The sequence below is a fragment of the Canis aureus genome, chromosome 27 (assembly GCF_053574225.1).
Source record: "Canis aureus isolate CA01 chromosome 27, VMU_Caureus_v.1.0, whole genome shotgun sequence".
Classification (NCBI taxonomy): Eukaryota; Metazoa; Chordata; class Mammalia; order Carnivora; family Canidae; genus Canis; species Canis aureus.
This window is the reverse complement of record NC_135637.1, coordinates 22,737,167-22,751,409: the sequence shown is the minus strand read 5'-3', so window position 1 is coordinate 22,751,409 and position 14,243 is coordinate 22,737,167. Positions and strand designations below refer to the sequence as shown.

Genomic DNA, 14,243 nt, shown 5'->3' with positions numbered 1-14,243 from the left:
GGAAAGGTTCTCGGGGCGTGAGGTTTTCCCAACGGAATGCCCGTGCTCTAGGGAACAGAGGGACTCTGGAAGACATCCGAGCTTCCACTTTTAGAGCAAACGTGCAGAGGAAGGTAGGGGGAGAGGACACAAGGGTTAGCCACCAGCTGACTTAGTCACCCCGCTACCTGGGTGCCCACCTGGGCGGCCAGAGGCCTGGGAACCGTCCAGGTGCTGAGCCAGGCTGCACAAGCCAAAAATCAAGAGCAGGGGGGATCTTGAAGAGAACCTGCTACTGTGGGCTTCTCGCCAAACTAGCCGTGTGCTTGGTGAGGCTGCGCAGGACCTTGAAGACTTGAGGAGAAGCACCAAGATCTCTCGGCTGAGAAGGCATTGGTTGCTGAGGGCTCCTGAGCTCGAGAGGCCTGGAGGGTTCCCTGAGTACCAAGAACGGGAGGAGGCCACTGGGCCAGAACCCTCGGAAAGAGCCGCCTGCACTCCCTGGATTCTCATAGCTGGAGAGAAACTCTGACCAGTGATCTGACCCTGGAGCATCAGGTGGGGTGCAGGCATGAGGGCTCAGACCGCACTCATGTTTGAGGGCCGGCCACGCTGTTCTCAGCTTCCAGCCCGAGTCCACACACACACACACACACACACACACACACGCACACACGTTCCTTCTGTGCAAACACCTCCCCAGCCCCCTCTCTCCTGGCCCACTTAGAAAATCTCTATTCAAACCTTCAGATGACCCAGCGGGTCCTGCACAAGGCTGGGCACTTGTCCTGCAGACACAACACGCCCAGGGCACCAAGACGCCCACATAAGCACATTCACTGCAGCCTCGCTTACGGGGCGTAAAACTCGAAATGACCCACGTGTCCAACCAGAGGGGACCTGGTTCGCTAAATGACGATGAGAAGACAAATCTAGACCCATCAGACAGAATGAGAGGCCTACTGTGCTCATAGAGAAAGAGCTCGTGTTTACGGGAGAAGGAAATACCACGGTATAAAACACTACCCATAGCAGAGCAAGACCTGATTTGTTTTAAAGACGTGTGTGTGTACATGTGGGAGGATATACAGAAACGTGCACAGGTGCAGGTACAGTCTTCCGTGTGCAGAGCACATCTCTGAAAGGAGACGTCCTGAAAACGGTCACCAGGTTTTGGGGAGCAACAGCAGGCTGGAAGTGACAGGGAGCAATTTTCCTTTAGAATGTAATTTTGCTCTGCTAGAAATGCTCACCGTGCGTGCGTGCGTGCGTGTGTATCACTTTCTCGATTAAAAAAACACGACTTCTTTTTTAATGTTTGGACATCACCTGTCTTAAGACTTTTCTCCCCCTACCTAATCTTGCTTGGGTGCGTGGAGGCATTCCAGGTATGGCCTGACTGCCATTTAGGAGGGTGTCCCCCCCCCAACACCTCGAAGGCAGGGAATGTGGGGGCCGTGCCTCTGCGCCCCCTCTGCGAGCCTGGCACCTCGTGGGCTTGAAGAACGAACAACACTGTCAACCCTCGTTTACCCACTCTCATCTCAACAGATTTCCATGTTTACCAAGTTACTGTTTATTAAGCACTGACTACTCGATGCGAGCCAATCTACACCTGGGGTCTCGCTGAATTGAGTCAGTAACCCTCGAGCCTGGCCGGCTGTCACAGATGCTGTCAGTACCACCCACCCAGGTCCCCTGGACTGGCAGGGACACCCACCCCCCTGGTTCTGGGGTGCCGACGGCCACAACAACAGACCTTGGCTAATGGAGGAAGAGCCGCCCAGCTGCCCTAAGGTGGGCCCCGTCTGGAGGTGCTGTTCACCCTCCCAGACTCCTCCAGGGGTCCCGGCCGACTCTCAACCCGTCCATCACTAACTCCTGTGCATGTGAATCCCTGTCTCAGGCTCTGCTGGTCGAGAACCCAGCCTGAGGCACTGCCTCCCGATCTCAACTGGGGCAGGCAGTTCTCTAAACTCAGTTGCTGGGAATCTGCTGAAATCCTATCTCTGCGAGTGCGCCGCCTTGGCACACGGGAGTTTAAAAAAGCAAGAGACATGGAGCCAAGTGGGAATAGGATCCTGGATTTTTAAAATTTTTTAAAGGTTTATTTCACACTTAAAGTCAAGAAGGCAGATTTGAACCCTGGTCTCACAGACCCCAAAGCCCCAAAGCCTTGACTGTTCTGTGCTTGATGCTATTGGGCGGTTACCTTGCCCGGCCGTGTCAGAACAAGGTGATCTGCAGGGGCTGGCTCTGTGGTGTAGAACATTCTCCTGGGCTGCCCTTGCCGGGTGCAGCACGAGAATAGAAACTGCTAACACGGGCAGGAAGAGGGGCCTCAGGGAGGTACTGATCCACGGCCAGACGGTGCCGGGGCCCAGAGGGGTGCCTTGGCCCCACTCACAGCCAGCCCGGCATGAAGAAAAGAGGGAAGCAGCTCTCGGGCAGGCTTTCGGGGACTTCCTGTCCACCTGTACAGACTGGAACAACAGGAAAAGTCTGCAGTAGGGCCCGTGGGGCAGGGCAGGGGCCAAATCGAGACGGACGAGGTCCACTCCGCCAGCCTTCCCTTCTCAGCCCTTCTTGGGGACAGGAACTCCTACAAAGGTCAGGGCAGCCCATGAAGCATCTACTAAGCACCTGCTGTATGCTTGGCCCTGTACTAAAACCGGCATAAAGACATGGACAAGATACAGAACTTACCTCCCCTACAAAGTTTCATTTATTCACTCATGCAGTCAGTTAAACATGCATTTATTGAGCACCTATGGTGCACCATGCCTTTATTGAGCACCTACTGTATACACGCCTAGGAACTGGGGAGTTTCGCTTTTCATTCATTCACTCATTCTGCTGAACATTCATCAACAGCGTGAATGGGTGTCAAGTGCTGCATTGTGTGACAAGAACACAAATACGGGGCACAGTCACTGCTCTCAGGCTCATCCACCCATTCATTTCTTCATTTGTGCAATACAGTGAGCCCTTATTGAGCGACTGCTATGTGTCAGGGGATGTGGGTAGGAGACAACCTTTGCCCTCGACCAGCCAGCTGTTCTTCACTCCTTCATCCCTGATGGGTTCAGCTCACCAAACAAATACCGGTACCTACTGGATGTTAGACCCTGGAAGGCCCATGAATGAGCCCCAAGGCTGGCCCTGGAGGAAACAGAGAACCCAGTGCTCACACAGGGGTGAGTAAGGGCTTGGTTCCTCCATGGGGCCCACAAGGCCCCACTTGACCATTTCTCAAAAGGTCCAAGAGAGCCAGGCAGCTGGGAAATGTGCAGAGCGCCCTCCTCACAGGGGAGAGGGGGCTATGTGGTCGGGGTTGGGGGAGAACTCAGCACACAGGGAGAGAAACTGCTCAAGATGAGCACCAAAGGCAAGAATGGGTGAGTGGGGAATAGATGAATCAGACACCTAAGTGAGAATTTTCAAGAACTCAAGGAATATTCTAAGTTTAGAGAAGGAAGGGAAAAAGAAACAAGTCAGCCCACAACTTCCGACAGTGGCAAGTCTGCCACCAAACTGCCAACAGCCTTGTTGATTTCCCTGGGTGCCCCCACCCTCACAGGCCAAATGTGTCAGGAAACAACAGGCGTTGACTCCACTCCCTCCTGGGGCTGTGGGAAGGATCCCACAGGTTTATCTGCAGGCACATAGTAAGTGCTCAATAAATGACACCTAGTCACGTTTTCCTTCACTTACAGTTGTGGTGGCTTTGAAACACAGCTGGCAAGTCATTTGGCACTCGTCCCATTGAAAGGTGGGGTCCAGGGGCACCTGGGTGGCTCAGTGGTTGAGCGGCCAGGGCATGATCCTGGGTCCTGGGATCGAGTCTCGCATCGTGCTCCCTGCATGGAGCCTGCTTCTCCCTTCGCCTGTGTCTCTGCCTGTCTCTCTCTCTCTCTCTCTCTCTCTGTCTCATGAATAAATAAATAAAATCTTTAAAAAAAAAAAGAAAGGTGGGGTCCACCTCCCCTCTCCCTGAATCTACAGGGAAGGTTGAGCACTTCGATCCACAGAGAATAGCAGAGGTGACACTGTCCATCATGAAGGGTGACATGGCAGCTGCCTCGTGGGCCCCAACACCCACTCGGGGCGCCCTGCGCCACCACGCTGTGGGAAAGCCTGGGTTGCAGTGGCCGCGTTTAGGTGCCCACTCAGCGGTCCCACAGAAGACTAGCTCCCGAGTCATCACGGGCCCCAGGGCAGGGAGGTGAGAAGCTTCCCGAGGATTCCAGCCCACAGCCATTCAGGGCTCCCAGCTGATCCTCAAGTATCACAGAGCAGCTGTCCCCACTGAGCCCTGCTCGATTTCCCGACCCACCGAATACTTATGCCTAATAAATAGTGGTTGGTTCTCACCCCCATGTTTTGGATTGGTTCCTCAAGACAGCTGATACCTGCCTATCGGAGTCCCTGCCCCGAGGACCTTGCACAGTCTGAGAGGATCCACTAAACCAGGAAGAGTGGGACAGCTTTGCAAACTGTAGAGCTCTGTGCACCCAGGAGCACCCCCCACCCCATCACCACCCACACCAGCATCAGCACTCCAGACGGGCGAGGGCTCTGCTGCTGTCCCGAGCCCACCTGATTTGCTGCCCTGTAACCAAGCCTGCGCCCTCCCCCATAGCCCGGGAGACTCTGCCGGAGGTGACTGGGGCTGGCCTGAACTCATGGGGCAGGTCAGCGCTTTGTTTCCAAGAAGGGACTTAGGTCATCCCTCTGGGAGGAATGAACTGGAAGACAAAGGCTGCTTTCAGGGGCCCAGGCTGCTCTGGGCAAACACAGGCGGTCAGGGGCAGAGCAGCGGGCAGGCCCCCCACCCCCCACTCCTCGCCCTGGGAAGGTGGCCAAGAGGCCACCACGCCGGGGCAGCACCGGGTCTGCAGAGGGCCTTCCCTCCCTGGCTGCGGCTTTTGCAACTTCACCACTTCCCGACTGTGGGGGACCCAACCCCAGCCCCCCCACTGAGAGCCACCTGTGCTCTTCCGCAGGCCACTTCACCGCTCTGAGACTCAGTCTCCACATCTGCGAAATGGGGATGATGACAGCATTTCCCTCCCAGGACTGCCCTGAGGACACAACGAGGCGGTGCAAACCGCTCTGCCTGCTGCCTGGCCGCCGGGCCAGAACTGCATATGTTTCCCCCCAATTTGTACGCAGAAGCCCTTGCTAGTCCCAGGACCTCAGAGCGTGATGGTGTTTGGACTCAGGGCTTTTAAAGAGGGGGTTAGGTTAAAATGAAGCCACTTAGGGTGGGCCCCGATCCAACCTGACTGGTATCCTCCGAAGAGATTAGGACACACAGAGATGCCAGGGCGGAGAAAGTGAAGACCACGCGAGGACCCAGGAAGAAGGCAGCCCCTTCGCAAGCAGAGGCTGCTGGGGAATCCCGATTCCAGAGCCCTGTCGACGCCCGGATCATGGGCTCCTAGCCTCCAGAACTGAGAGGAAACACACTCCTGCTGTTTAAGCTACCTGGGCTGTGCTATTTTGATATGGGGTTCCCCTGAACACACACACTGGGGTTCCGTGCACCCAGGAGCACCCCCACCCCGTCACCACCCACACCAGCAGCAGCACTCGGCGGAGGGCTCTGCTGCTGTCCCGAGCCCACCTGGTTTGCTGCCCTGTAACCAGCCCTGCCCCTCCCCCGTAGCCCGGGAGACTTCCCACAGGAAGAGGTAAACAAACATCTCCTGTTACTCTATTATACATTTATATTACAACTATAAAATAATAGTATGTTAACATGAATGTGCTTATGTTTCTTTAAAAATTTGCTTAAAATTTTTATTTATTTATTCACAAGAGACAGAGAGAAAGGCAGAGACACAGGCAGAGAGAGAAGCAGGCTCCCCGCAGGGAGCCCGATGGGGGACTCGATCCCAGGATCCTGGGATCACGACCTGAGCCAAAGGCAGATGCTTAACCACTGAGCCACCCAGGCGTCCCAAATGTGCTTCTGTTCTATAACTACATGTTTAATACAAAATATTAATACTATAACGTGAAACAGAATACATCTGCAAACAGTTCCCCCCCCCGCCCTCACAGTTTCTGCATAAAATAATGGGTTTTCTTAAAAAGAAAGCATGATTTTTTTTTTAAACAAGATGTTTTCTGAAACTAATAATTTGGACCAAATTTCTTGACAACCTTCTTATGCTTACGTTACTTCCCCCTTGAAGAAATATTTATGTTGTGTCCTTCAGACTCCAAATACACCCTCAAACGTCCCGCCTCTTCCAGAACTGCCAGGCCTCTGCACCTGTGCCGGTCCTGCTGCCCGAATGGCCTTCCCCTCTGGTCCTACTCAGGCTTTAAGACCCAGCTCCGGGCCTGTTGCATAGCAAGTCGGCTTCGAGTCAGGCCAATGATGGCATTTCAGAGGTGAAGGTGGTGGCCCAGAGAGAGGCAGTAACTGGTGCCAGGTCACACAGCTGGGCCAACACCCCAGGATCCTGGCTCCCAGGCTGCCTCCCATGCACCAGTTCTGCCTCAAGCACAGAAACGGTTTATTCATTCAGCTTTTAAGTCCCAAATCCAAGTTTCTTTGCAGCACTGGAAAAGCCCTCTGCCCACCAGTGACAAAAGTTGGTGGCAAAACAGACCTGCATCAAGTTTTTCACTCCTCCATTACGAATGGGCTGAAGCCAGATTTGCTACAAACAAAACAAAACAAAACAAAAAACAAAAAACAAAAAACCTTGCAGGTGCAACATCTCTCCAAGAACCAACATCCTAGGATTCAGCAAAACTTACCCAAACCCCCCTGGATCATTTACACTCTACACCATACTCCCTTCCCCATACTGGACCCAAATCACCAGGGGCCAGGGGCTGGCCCGGCTCATCAACTTATGGCAATAGCTTCTATGACTCCTCAGGCTGCAGTAGACCGCGGGGTGCAGAGAGTGACCAGAGGCTCCAGGTGAAAAAGCCCTGCCCCAGAAACCGGGTTCTGATGTTCGACCCTCGGACAAGTCAGGTTTCCCTCAGCGTCCGCATCTGTAACATGGAGATAATCCAGGCACCTGCCTCGCTGAAAAGGGTTATACACCCTCAGGTGTGTAAAGGGTACAGCCTTGCACTGGAAAGGCCACTGCTGGGACACCCGGGTGGCTCTGTGGTGGAGCATCTGCCTTTGGCTCAGGTCGTGATCCTGGGGTCCTGGGATTGAGTCCCGGAGCCTGATTCTCCCCCTGCCTGCGTCTCTGCTTCTCTCTGTGTGTCTCTCATGAATAAATAAATAAAATCTTTTTAAAAAAATTTTAAAAAATAAAATAAAAAGGCCACGACTGCTCAAGGCGATTTGTTAAGACAGGAACGCCCTCTAGCGTCTCAATCTGGAAGTCGCCCTCCGCTGGCGCAGCTGGTTAACTTCCTGCACCTAGCAGGTTCCGTGGTGGGAAGAAATGTAAAAAAAAGGTGCACGCTCCCCTCTGTTTAGTGCCTACTGTGTGCCAAGTGCTCTCCCTACTGGTCCCCGCAATGAGATGCTTACATAATCTCCATCGAGAAAGGGGGGTTTCTCATCCCCAGAAAGAAAACTGAGGCTCAGGGACAGAAGCCACTTGCTCAAGGTCACACAGCAGGAAAGGCTGGATTTAAACCCAGGTCTGTCTGACCCCAAAGCTCCCTTCTTCACTGAACTCCTAGAATCGGGAGATTGTGCACAGTAAAAAAAAAAAAAACTCTAAGGAGAATCCGGTCCTATACTTCATTATACTAATAGAGAAACTGAGGCCCAGAGAGGGCAGGGAATGGCTTTGGGGTCACACAGCAATCACACTTGGGACTCCTGGCCCCCAGAAGTGTTTTGCCCACATGTCCCACCTCCCCCCAGAGTTTCTACTCTGCATTTATCATTCCTTTTGGACGTCAGAGAATTGGCATGTCCCTTCCTGGAGCCCTGGAATGTCTGAAACTCAGCAACGGCTCCTTTGGGACAGCCAGGGCTGCCAGCCTGAAAGCCCTCCATCCGAGAGCAGGGTTCATTTCAGCCGGTCAGCATGAAGCTCCCAAGGGACAGGAGGGTAGTTGAGGCCCACCAAGGACCCAAGAGGGGCCCTGCAAGCCTGAGGAGCCGCCAGCATCAAAGGGTCCTATTTCCATTTAACGCTGAGGATCCTGCAGACTCACGGGGGATGGTGGTCCTGCCTGGAGGGGCCCCCTCTTACAAAGTCTCTGTTCAAATGTCACTTTCTCAGGGTGCCCCTCCACTGGCCCCACACATCAAGTCCTCCCGAGCTTTCTTACTTGCTTACTTCCTTCTTCCCACAGCACACTGTACCCCTGACATGCTATCCATGTTCTTGGGTGTCATGCCCATTGTTCATTGCCTGAACCCACTAGAATGTTAATCCCTGAGGCAGGGATCTTTGCCCATCTTGTTCACTGATGTATCCCAGGCACTTAGATCGGGCCTAGCACATGGGTTTAACTGAACTGAATCAAGGGCCTATTAGTCTATACTGGCATCAGTTGCAAACACTCATTCAAGACCTACTATGGGCTGGCTTCGTTTGCATTACCTCATTGAGTCCTTGGGACATCCCACAAGGGACATGCCATCATCATCATTCCTACTCTACGGATGGCAAAACTGACTCTCTGAGAGGTTAAGTCCCACACTCCACTAGTAAGCAGCTCAGCAGGGATCAGAAACCAGAAGAGCCTAACTCCAAGACCCTGTTCTCTGCTCTGCAACTTGGCTTCATGCTCATGGCTCCAGTCAGATGCAAACCTCTCGTGAGGCAGGCTATGGCCCAAGCGCCAGGCCCAACTCAAACAGCACAAAAATAGCCAGTTCTTCTATTTCAGCCACAAACACTGAAAGCCAAACCAAGCCTTCAGGCATTCTGAAGGTGCCAAGATCTAAGATTCAGAAGCTAGTCATAAAAACAACAGGAGCAATGGTGATTGCTGACAGGCTTGTGCCGAGTGCCAGGCACCACATTCAAGATCATGGCCAGCTCATCCTCATGGCATCTCTGACCCCCTGGGTCAGTCGGGTGGTCCATCAGCAACCAGTAGGTGACAGAAGCTGTACCAGGGGCTGGGTACTCAGCAGTGAACAGGACGGTGGCCCTTCTGCCTGAGGGAGCATGTGCGGTACCTGAGTACATCAGCTTCGATGTCAGACTTCCCAAGTTCAGATCCCAGCTCTGCCCCTTACAGGCTTTTTAGTATCAGGCGGGTCCACTCAACCTCTGGGAATTTGTTTTCTCAGATGTGAAATAACCATAACACCAACCTCCTGGGGTTGTCATGAGGATCATCACAATGCCACCTGTGGGTGAGCCTGGAGGTTAAAGACCCGGACACGTATACACCCTTGTCTCCTGGAGGCGGTGACAGGCTGAGTAGTGCAATCAACAAGTAGCAAGGAAGCCCGAGAAAAGAACAGCCAGTCTAACCACATTTAGACATTTGGACATTTTTCCATTTAAAAAAACAAATCTGGTCATGGAGTCAAGCATGGGGAGATGAAGCTTACCAACCAACCACAGAGGGAAACAAAGTGGTTTCCCCCATCATTCCATGCAGACCGAGCCATTGAACCACCCACCCTGGCAGGGAGGAAGAGGCAGGCGCAACCAGCAACACAGGGTACCGACCCTGATCTCGGACTGCATGCCACGTGGCATCTTCCAGAAGAAGCTGCCGGAAGTGACCTTGTGGTAACCTCCTTAGCTGTGAGTGACACAGAGGAGAGGTAGGTGGCCAGCCACAAGTCAGCCTCCCAGGCTCACCAGGCCCAGGAAAGTCTGCATGTGTTGGGGGGAGGGGGCAGTGCAGGGTGTCTCTGCCATTATATCAGAGGTGTCTCCACCCTCCAAAAAAAGAACATCTGAAAACAGAGCACCCGTTCAAAGTCCAGCCTTGTGCCAAGGATACCAATGCTCCTTATCTCGGTGAATCCTCAGCACAGCCCTGCAAGGTGGGCTGAGCTACCTTGGGAAACTGAGGCCCAGAGCAGTAATGGGACTTGCCTCCGGCATGGCCCAATGCAACATTCTTCTCTCATCTTCCACCTTGCAAAGCTTGGTGGATAAAGAGCTTTCCTGTAGGCTGGCAAGTCACCTCAATCCTGTGGGCCTCAGTTTCACCATCTGAGAAATCAGAAGAATGAGCTCCAGGAAGTAGCTGAAGTGACATACAAGGGAGACCTGGGCTCAGTCAGATTCAGGCTCTGACAATTCCTAGCTGGGGAACCTTGCATGAGCTCCTAAACCTCTCTGGGCCCCAGTTTCCCTAGCTGCAAAACAAGGGTGATCGTGAAATCTATCCAGGGGGTTCTCATGAGGATGGGATGAGACATCCTTGGAAGGCACTAAGCCCAGGATATTATAAGTGTTCGGTAGGCACAGTGCTGGGGCTGGTGGCCGTTATTAATTATCATTGGTAATTATTATTATTATTATTATTATTATTATTGCACCCACTGCCACTACTGTTGTCAATGACAACCTCAAGCAACCAGTCTGATGCCAATGCCCCCAAAAGGCCACCAGCCTTGGGACTGTTTGGCTGGGTTATCCCAGGAGATTAAGTAACTCAAAACAGTCATGGCAGCTCAGCTGCCAGCTACAGTTACTAATGATGTGAAATAGAAACAGTCTCCATCCACTGCGTCACAGCTGATGCTGGCTGATGAAGGGGCCTGACCATGGGGGTGGGCTGTTCCTCCCCCAAGAAAGAACGGCAGGTATGTGGCTGGCGGACTCGGGCCACTGACAGGAAGCCACCGACATCCCACCCACAAATGACAAGTCTGCAGAAACCTAGAGCAGCCCATGCTTGGTCCCTAAGAGGCTGACTTACAAAATAACCTGAAAAGTAGATAAAGATTTAAGGCTGAGAGTGCACTTGTCGTGATGAGCGCAGGGTGATGCCCAGAAGTGCCGAATCACCTGGAACTGATACCACACTGTATGTCAACTAGCTGGCATTTAAATAAAACTTGAAAAAACTGAATTTTTTTTTTTGGTTGAAATGTGTTTTACTTGTGCTGTCCACACTGGACACTGCATAGAACAGGTGTCAGCCCCCGGAGAGCACCCCCGCCTCCCCCACACAAAGGAGGAAAGGGAATGAATATTCAAAGCCGGGGAAGGGAGATGAGAGCTGTGTACAAGACCTCGGACTAGTCGGAGGAGGTGAGAAGGGCTCCCCCACTTCTTTCACTCACAAACTCAAGCGGGGGGGGGGCAGAAAAAAAACTGATTTAAAGCTGAGAACGACCAAGTGATGCACAAGGCGAGTGCCTGGGAGCGCATCCTGTCCACCTATGGGAGAAGACCTAATACATCGAGGCTGGTGACAAGCACCAATACTAAGCAGCCATTAAACATCATGTCTACAAAGTGTTTTTAAGGGATGTGGCCAAGTGTTCGTGTTATCAGTGGGCACGTCCAAAGATGTGGACAGCCAGTACTCAGTGGACCAACCCGTAGTCCCCCCTGCCCCACTGTGGGTGAAATTCTTTTTTTTTTAAGATTTTATTTATTTATTCATGAGAGAGACACAGGGAGAGAGAGGGCGGGGGGGGGGTGGGCAGAGACACAGGCAGAGGGAGAAGCAGGCTCCATGCAGAAGCCTGATGTGGGACTCAATCCCAGGACCCCAGGATCATGCCCTGAGCCAAAGGCAGGCGCTAAACCACTGAGCCACCCAGGGATCCCCTATGGGCAAAATATAAGCAGGGTTTCCTCACTCTGTGATGGGGTTTGGGGGGTGGGCGGCCAGCCCATGCATGCCAGGATGGTTGTCAGCAGCATCCCTGGCCTCTACCCACCAGATGCCAGTAGCATTCCCCCCCTCCCCTGGGTTGTGACAGTCAAAGAATGCCATCAGGTATTGTCAAGTGTTCCTTGAAGGTCAAAATTGCCCCTGGATGGGAACTACTGAAGGAAAGTTAGTTAATCATTTCTCTAAGAGTATTGCACCAAGAGGTGCCTGGAGGGCTCAGTCAGTTAAGCGTGTGCCTTCAGCTCAGGTCATGATCTCAGGGTCCTGGGATTGAGCCCTGCGACAGGTTCTGTGCTCAGCAAGGCGTTGGCTTGAAGATTGTCTCTCCCTTTCTTCCTCCCCTTGCACTCTCTCTAAAATAACAAATAAAACCTTTTTTTTAAAAAAAAAAAAAACATAGGATAATGGGACAATGAATGAGAAGGAGTAGGAATCTGTAGCAGAGGTAGGGAGAGACATCCTCCCCCCTGCCCACCACCACTCCGGGCCCTGTGCAATAGGCAGTGGTCAGCTGGTCATCCTCAGTCCGACAGTAGGTTTCCAGGACAGAGGAAGAGGTAACATTTGCTGAGGAGCAGTTTCTAGGCTTCAGAAATAAGCTAGAGGTTTCACAGGAATGTCCCAACAAAGCAAATGAGGAAGATGGCATGTCCCCACTTCACAGATGAGGAAGCTGAGGTCCGGTGAGGTGAAGCAGCCTGCGCAATGCTATGGGGCTCTGTTACAATCCAGATCTGAAGCCTGAGGATTTTCCATGTTCCCAATCTTTCTCAGAAGCTCAACAAGCAAGAGCTTCTAGCTTAAATTTCCAGAGAGAGGGCTAATCCCGTTATACGTGCACCAGGCTGTCTTCAGCAAAGCAGAAGATGGAGAGATTGCAGGTAAGTGCAAAGCCAGCAGTGAGAACACACGGTACCTCCATATTGCACTACCTGGCCACCCGCAGGAGGCAGGTGACCGACTGGAAATCTCTGGGCTTCACACCTCAGAAGACCTTCTAAACCACCTCACCCCATACCCCTGCATGGTTCTGATGGGTATACTAAGGCTTGTAGAAGCAGAGACTCGCCCAAGGTGACACAGAGAGATGGGGGCAAAGCCAGGTAGGGAGCTGTGTCTCTGTCCACCTGATGCTGACAGCATCCCATCTCCCGCCAGCCAGGGTGAGCTCACACTGGTTCCTGGGACGGGTCTTGAGCGTGCCAGTGGCTCTGGCCCTCTGTCCCGCCCACCCCAGCCCTCTGCACAGGCTGTGCCCTCTGCCGGCACACCTTCCCCCTGCCCTACCCTAGCGTCACCTGCCAGCTCCGGCATATCGCCCAGCACAGCCTCCCGGGAAGCTGAGACCGAGTCGTCTGGGAAGCTGAGGCCGAGTCGTCCACAGCTCTGTGTGCCACCTCCCCCTAACACACATGTGGCCTTTGTCCCAATTTCTTATGCACGGCCTGTGTCCCCCCAAGGTTCTCATTCACCCCTGCACACTGAGTATCTGATCCTAGTTCCCAACTGCTGCTGGGAAGTGTGTGTTAAGTGCCTGCTGATGTGGCCAGCTCCCACACGGAGCTCCAAGTTCCCAGGGATGATGGGTCGTATCTTGGTCATCTCTGTGTTTCTGATTCTGACACCAATTCCCACATGTTTGTTTGTTTGTTTTCCCCCAACACCCACAAGCAGTTCTCTGACACCAGCTGGGTGTCCTACAATTTCAACTCAATTCTGACACTGTCAGCCTGGAGGCAGCAGCAGATCCCATGGGCTAAGGGCGCGGTCCCGCAAGCTTGCCCCCTCATTTCAGATGCCAATCGCAAGTCTCAGCTGTCACCTGTGCTTTCGACCAACCTGCAGCCTGCTACGGTTCAGATCAGGCTGGGGGTGCGGTGGGGGCGGGGTTCCCACCACCTCCTCCTTGAGTTTGATTAATTTGCTAGAGCAGCTCACAGGACTTGGAAATATCTTACTTACCAGTTCATTATAAAAGGGTGGAACTAGTGAACAGTCGGATGGAAGAGATGCACAAGGCAGGGTTTGGGGAGAGGGTGTGGAACCCCCAGGTCCTTGGAGCAAGCTCATACCTCTCTACGAATCTCCATGTGTCCACCAACCCAGAAGCCCCTGCTGTCCTTTTGGGTTGTTGTGTGTTTATTTGTTTGTGTTTTGAGACTTCATTACGATTGTGTTTTGAGATTCATTACGCAGGCACGATTGATTAAACCATTGGCCATTGGGATTCATTCAACTTCCAACCCCCTCCCTGGGGGTCATGGGTGGGACTGAAAGTCCCAATCATCCCCCACCCCCGAAATCTGGCAATTCCCCCAATTACCCTGGCAACCAGCCCCCATCCTTAGGTGGGGTCCAAAAAGTCAGCTCATTACCATAATATCAAGACACTTTTATTGCTCCTTATCACTTAGAAAATTCCAGAGTTTTAGGAACTTGGTGCCAGAGACGGGAAGGAAGACCAAATATGCATTTCTTACCATAAACCACATTAT

The 14,243-nt window shown here is 52.8% G+C and overlaps 1 protein-coding gene across 7 annotated transcripts in view; it reads right to left on the bottom strand.

The window, feature by feature from the left end:
* KIAA1671 (KIAA1671 ortholog) overlaps nt 1-14,243 on the bottom strand; it is a 202,032-nt gene that overhangs the window by 87,812 nt on the left and 99,977 nt on the right. The window lies entirely within an intron of this gene.